Below are 6,677 nucleotides of genomic sequence, written 5' to 3' on the forward strand. Positions count from 1 at the left end.
AGGGGCGGGGCCGGGCGACACCCCGGCGCTACATGGGACCGAGTCTGGCCCAGGAGGTGAGAAAGTCCCTGGAAAGTCACCAGCCAGCCTCGCCATCCTCGCCGCCCCAGTTCTCCTTTTCTCCTTAAGTCTTTAGTTTATTTTAAAATGCAGGATCTGAGTTCTACTTAAATAGCATTTAGGTTGGTCTAATGGCCTTTGTTCAACTTGAGAACACATTACTGTGATGTGGGTCCCAACAAGTTTTGTGCCAAACAAAGCTTTATAGGAAAAGAGAAGGCATTTGGCAGAGTGTCTTGTTTAGAATAAGACTCACAGCTCCAAAGTTAGTGTTGTCTGTTCAAAGTACATGTAAGTCCCCTTCTACGAAACAAGCGCCTGGCTCCGGAAATCGTTTTGCCTCAGATTTAAGATAACTCAATGTTGGTGAACTCATGTGCTTAAAAATCTTACCATCATCTGACCATCTTAAGAGATGTGGAAGATGCTTCTCGGCCTTTTGGCCAAAATCAAGTGAAGAACTGTGAAGGGGTAGAGAAGTATGAACTGTGCCGTCCAATATTGAATTTAAAATTTTTTTCTATTAACTCAGCTCTGGAATTAGAAATTCGGTGAAGCCCCGTGTTCATCCCCCAGCACTGGGGGCAAAGAACAAAACCTCTAAATACATTTCTCAGTGTCTAGCCGCTTTTGCTCGGTAGCCTCACGTGGCTAGTGGCTGCCTTGTGGTCGAAAGCACAAGTAGAACGTTTGTGTCATCAAAGAACATTCTTTGGGCTTGGATGTTTGGAGTTGGGTTGTTTGGGTTCTGTTGGGGGGGGGGGGATTTGGTTGGTTTGTTTTGTTTTGAAATGGTCTCAAAAACCAGCCCAACTTTCATCCTGGGATCTTGCCGCTTCTACCTCCTAAATGCTGGAATTTCCAGGCATCTGCCACCACACCCTTCAAAGAATTTCTTTGGGATAGAGCTACCTGAAAAGATTACAATATAAGACAGAAAGTGCTGTTAAACCTGGTAAGGTGAAATGGGCCTTGCTAGACTTGCAGGATATTCAAGGCCAGCCTGAGGAGAAACAGTGAGACCTTGTTTTAAAAGGGGGAGGGGTGTGGAATAGAGTCCAGAAACAAATTCAAGAATAGTCCAGAAGAGATCTGAGAACTTCTCTCCTGGTGGCAAAATCTGTTAATACAGACTTTCTGGGTTGCTTTTATTTGTTGGCTTGTCTTTCCCAGTATTCCAGCGTGAACCTAGGCACTCGTCCTTGGTAGGCAAGCATTCAACCACTGGTCTGTATCCCCAGGATTGTCTATTACTTAACTATAGCCCCAGCTTTTAATTTTTTTTTTTTTTAAATTTAGGCTGGAGAGATGACTCATTGGCTCAAAACACTGACTACTCTTTCAGAAGACTGGTGCTCGATTTCCAGCACCCACGTGGCTGCTCACAGGCATCTGTAATTCCAGTCCCAGGAGATCTAATGCCTTCTTCTGGTCTCCACACGCACCAGGCACACACTTGGTGCATATACAACTAAAGGTTTTTATTTATTTTAGATTTTTTTAAAATATTTTTTAAGGTTTATTTATTATGCATACAGAAGAGGGTGCCAGATCTCATTACAGATGGTTATGAGCCACCATGTGGGTGCTGGGAATTGAACTCAGGACCTCTGGAAGAGCAGTCAGTGCTCTTAACCTCTGAGCCATTTCTCCAGCCCCTATTTATTTTAGATTTTGAGAAAGAATTTCACTGAGTTCAGCAAGCTAGACTTGAACTTGTTCTGAAACTGAAGCAAGTACTTTTTTCCTCCTTCAAGTCATTGGGATTACGGACCTGGCTTGTGTGGTTTGTGTTTTGTTTTGTTTTGTTTTGGTAGGGTCTTACATTGTAGTCCAGTATGGTTCTAAACGTGACATCCTCTTTCCTCTGCTTTCAAGTACTAGGATCATAGGCAGGTACAACATATTCATGACAACGGTATTATATTTATGGAATAATAAACAAGCTGATTAGTTAACTAAACCAAGCAACAGACTTATACATCCAGTATGTTCACATATTTCATAAAGGCTAATAGCTAGTAAAATGGGAAAATGATGGTGTCATCACAAATGGTGCTGGACTCACCAGTAAAATATACTGTATGTTTCCATTTTCATGAAGTTCGAGAACAGAATTAGTTGGAGCAGCAGGAATGGTGTTGAGGTACTGTCTGTTCTGGAATACTTGAGATCTTTAAATACAGTATTGTACATAATATACTTATATTTTGTGCATGTTTATATTAATGAGCTGCACATAAGATTTTTTAACTTGATGCTAACTTCAATAAAATTACAAAATTAAAATAGATATGGCTATTTTGCTTAGAAATAGTAGCCACACAGAGTATCTCACATTGTGTTTAATAGGTTAATGCCGCCTCGTGAATCTAACAAGATTGTATTATCTCCAAAGCCATATAATGCACTTTAATTCTCTAAAATTGCTAGCAGCTGCAGAATACAGCTATAAACCATGTGAATTAAGATAGGGACTCTACTCATGCTACATTTTGGACCCATAAAATATATTTGATACTTAGTCTTACAAATAGCCTTCCACACTTTGGCCAGGGCCCTTTGCCTGATGGCATGTGTTAGCCTGGTTATAGGTCTAACAAAAACTGACTCAAAAAAAAAAAAAAAAAAAAAAAAAAGACTTTACAAATACAAGGCCCGGGCGTTGGTGGCACATGCCTTTAATCCCAGCACTCTTCAGGCAGAGACAGACAGAGCTGTGTGAGTTCGCCTGGTCTACACAGCAAGTTCCAGGATAGGCTCCAAAGCTACAGAGAAACCCTGTCTCGAAGGAAAACAAACAAACAAAAAAACCCAACAACTACAAATACAAAGCCCTATGGTGATGATGCCCCACACCTTTTATCCTAGCACCAAGGAAGCAGAGGCAGATGAATCTCTGAGTTCAAGGCTACCCTGGGCTGCAGAGTGAGTTCCAGGACAGCCAGGGTTACACAGAGAACCCATGTCCTGAAATAAATAAAAAATAAAGACCAAATACATTATAGCTTTGAAAAAAAATTTTTTTTCAGGTTGTGGAGAGTTGGCTGAGCAGTTAAGACCCAAGTTGAGTTGCCAGCCCCCCCCCCCCCCCCCCCCCGTCCCGTGTGGTGGCTCAAAACCTCCTAAAGCTCCAGTTCTTGGGGACCTGACACTGTCTTCTGACCTCACGCATCAGCCATGCATCCATGGAGCAGAACATTCACACACATAATGAATCTTTAAAAAATTGTAACGAGACAGAAATCTTTCAGTCAGCTAGGTAAGAGGCCTGTGATTGTAATCCCAGCACCCAGGCATGAGGATTGGAAATTCAAGGCAAGCTTAAGCTATATGAAACCCTATCTTAAAATAGCATTGAAATACTCCCTAGCTCAACTATAGAGATATATAGTAGTCCCTCAAATGAATTATTATTCATCCATTTGTCATAATGTCTAAATGAGCTGCCTTTTTTTTTTTACATTGTTCCAAGGTTTTCCTTCCCCCCCCCCTCTCTCATTATGTATTTATTGACCCAAGCCTTACTATGTAGTGCTGGCTAGCCTGGAACTTACTGTGTAGACGAGGCTGGCCTCAACTCACAGAGACCCTCCTACCCCTGCATCCTGAGTGCTGGGTTTGAAGTCGTAGGCTGCCTTTGCCTGGCGCATACAGTTTCCTTTGGAAAAGCCCTCTCTGGGAGGATGTTGTGGACCCCTTGCCCACTGGTGCCTTTTAACCCTTGTCCAGACAGGGCAGTGCTGAAACTCTGCTGGACTAAAATCCGTTTGGGGGCTCTTTTGCTCAGCAGGCTCCTGTACCAGAAGGGTCTCTGCAGGAGCCAGCAGTTCCCACCTCCTAACCCCATCCCAGCACCCTGTTCCCTTGGGGGCTTTGCAGCAGGATATCTTCAGGGAGACATTTTTTCCCCTGAACAGTTTCCACCTTAGGAAGATGATTGGCAACGAACTCTAGAAGGTAGAATGGTGGCCTTTGCAAAGAGGCCTTCCTAGAATCTGTGAATGTGGCCTTCCATGGTGTGGGGGGAGTGGTTTTTCCACAGATGTAATTAAAGTAAGTGGTTTAAGATGAGATCATCTTGGATTATCAGAGGAGCATTAAATCCAAGGACAAGTGTCTTCCCAAGAGAATGGCAGAGAGAGAGGAGGGAGAAGGAAAGGAAAAAGGGGAGAGAGAAAGGGAGAGGGAGAGCGTTGTTGGAGGTTTTTACTCTTTTGGGGGGGACCCCACCACCCAGCTCCCAAATAAATCACACAGGGAGACGTATTCTTAACTGTGAATGCCTGGCCTTAGTTTGACTTGTTTCTAACCAGCTTTCCTTAACTTATCCCATCTACTGTTTGCCTCTTTACTCTTCCTTTTCTATTCCTAAATACCTTTCTTTGTTTCTTACTCCGTGGCTGGCTGTGTAGCTGGGTGGCTGGCCCCTGGAGTCCTCCTCTCTCATTCTTAGATCTTCCTCTCTTCTCCCAGCTTTCTCCCTCTATATATCCTCTCTGCCTGCCAGCCCTGCCTATCTCTCTCTCCTGTCTTGCTATTGGCCGTTCAGTTCTTTATTAGACCATCAGGTGTTTTAGACAGGCAAAGTAACACAGCTTCACAGAGTTAAACAAACGCAACACAAACAAAAGTAACACACCTTCAAATAATACTCTACTACAGGAGAGAGAGAATTAAGAGAAAAGGCTGTGTGAAGATGGAGGCAAATAAATAGGTTACTAGCCACAAGGACATCCGGAGCCCCAGCAGGTGGAGGGACCGAGAAAGGATTCCCTGTTAAATGCTCCGGAGGGAGCATGGCCTGTTGACCCCTGGTCATGGATTTCTGGTTTCTACATTGGTAAGAGAATAAACTGTTAAGAGGTTTTGCTTGGTTTTGTTTTGTTTTTGAAAAAAAGTTTCACATAGCCTAGGCTGGCTTTGGATACGAGAGCTACACATACGAGCCACCATAGTAGCTGAACTGCTGTTCCCTTGGACCACCAAGGTCTTGATTTGTTCTGACCGCAATCTGCACGGTTTTCAGCAAGGGCAGTACCACCAGGACTCAGTCTTCCTCTTAGTGAGCCAGAGGCAGTGTCTTCCCCAAAGAGGGCTGGGTCTCAGCCTTGCTAGGGCCAGAAGTGAGGGGGCAGAGGGGGCGTTCTTCCTAGAACTCTTGGGCCCCTCCTCCCTCTACGCATCCCACATCCTTTTGAGTTCTCCAAACAGTTTTTCAATAATTTATTTTCATTTTATGTGCATCGGTGTCTTTCTTGCATGTATGTCTGTGTGAGGGTATCAGATCCCCTGCAACTAGAGTCAGCTGCCATGTGGGTGTTGGGAATTGAACCCTGGTCCTCTGGAAGAGCAGCCGGTGCTCTTTAGCTGCTGAGCCATCTCTCCGGCCCCGAGTTCTCTAAACTTTTTACTAGTAAATCTGCACCATTCCAACTCACTGTACTTAATTATTCTTTACACTAGTTTTTTTTTTTTTCAGTTTATTATGTGGTTGGGACTGAGATTGTAGTTTAGTGGTAGATAATTTGCCTAGCATGTTCAGGATTCTATATTCCATCCCCAGCACCACAAACAAACCAAAATGACTGAGTAGTTGCTCTGTTCTAATTAGACACATACTGACATTCTGTGTCATCATCATAATCATAATAAAACAACTCATACAACTCTAAATTTAACAGCAAGGCAGGTGTGATGGCTTATGCCCATAAAGCTGGTACTCAGAAGTACTCAGAAGGCTGAGGTAGAAGGATTGCCATGCATCTGGGACCAGCCTGGGCTATATAGTAAGTTCTAGGTCATCCTAAGCTACAGAGTGAGACACTGTCCCAAAAATAAACAAACTGTAAAATAAGATATTTTATTTTTCTTCTTTTTTTTGAGCTGAGGATCGAACCCAGGGCCTTACGCTTGCTAGGCAAGCACTCTACCACTGAGCTAAATTCCCAACCTGAGATACTTTATTTTTATTTATTAGAGGTAGGGGCTCACGTAGCCCAGGTTGGGTCTAGAATTTGCCATATAGCCAAGAGTGGCCTTGAACTCCTAATCCTCTTGCTTCCAACTCCCCAGTCCTGTCATTATAGAGGTGCACCATCATTCTGGTAGATCCAGTGGAGGTAGGAAGATCAGGCATTTGAGGTCATCCTCTGCTTCACGGGGAGTTCAAAGCTACCCTGGGCCTCATGAGACCCTGTCTCACTCAAATAACTAAAAGAAAAAGTAAAGAAAACAAAATCAGCGATTGCTGAGCCAACATGGCATTGACAAAAACACATGGAGGCAGCACAGGCAGGGCGGTGGGTCGGAGCACGGGCAAGGCGGTGGGTTGGAGCACGGGCAGGGCGGCGGGTCGGAGCATGGGCAGGGGGAAGATCCCTTCGGCTCTGGAGAATCTGAAAACAGAAGAAGCCTGCCAGGCATCAGCTCGACATGCAAAGCAGACGGTTCCGGCAGACAGAATGGATGAGAGAGACGGGTCAGGTGTGAGCACCCGGAACCAGCTCTGAGAGTCGGTCTGATGTGCTGTAGACAAGTGGCAGTGCCCTCTCTGCTTTGGAAATGCCAGCTAAAAACCCTGTGGCCTGTGGGGTTGAACCCACAGGATCAGTGAG

The sequence above is a fragment of the Peromyscus maniculatus genome, chromosome 19 (genome assembly GCF_049852395.1).
Source record: "Peromyscus maniculatus bairdii isolate BWxNUB_F1_BW_parent chromosome 19, HU_Pman_BW_mat_3.1, whole genome shotgun sequence".
In the NCBI taxonomy this organism is placed as follows: Eukaryota; Metazoa; Chordata; class Mammalia; order Rodentia; family Cricetidae; genus Peromyscus; species Peromyscus maniculatus.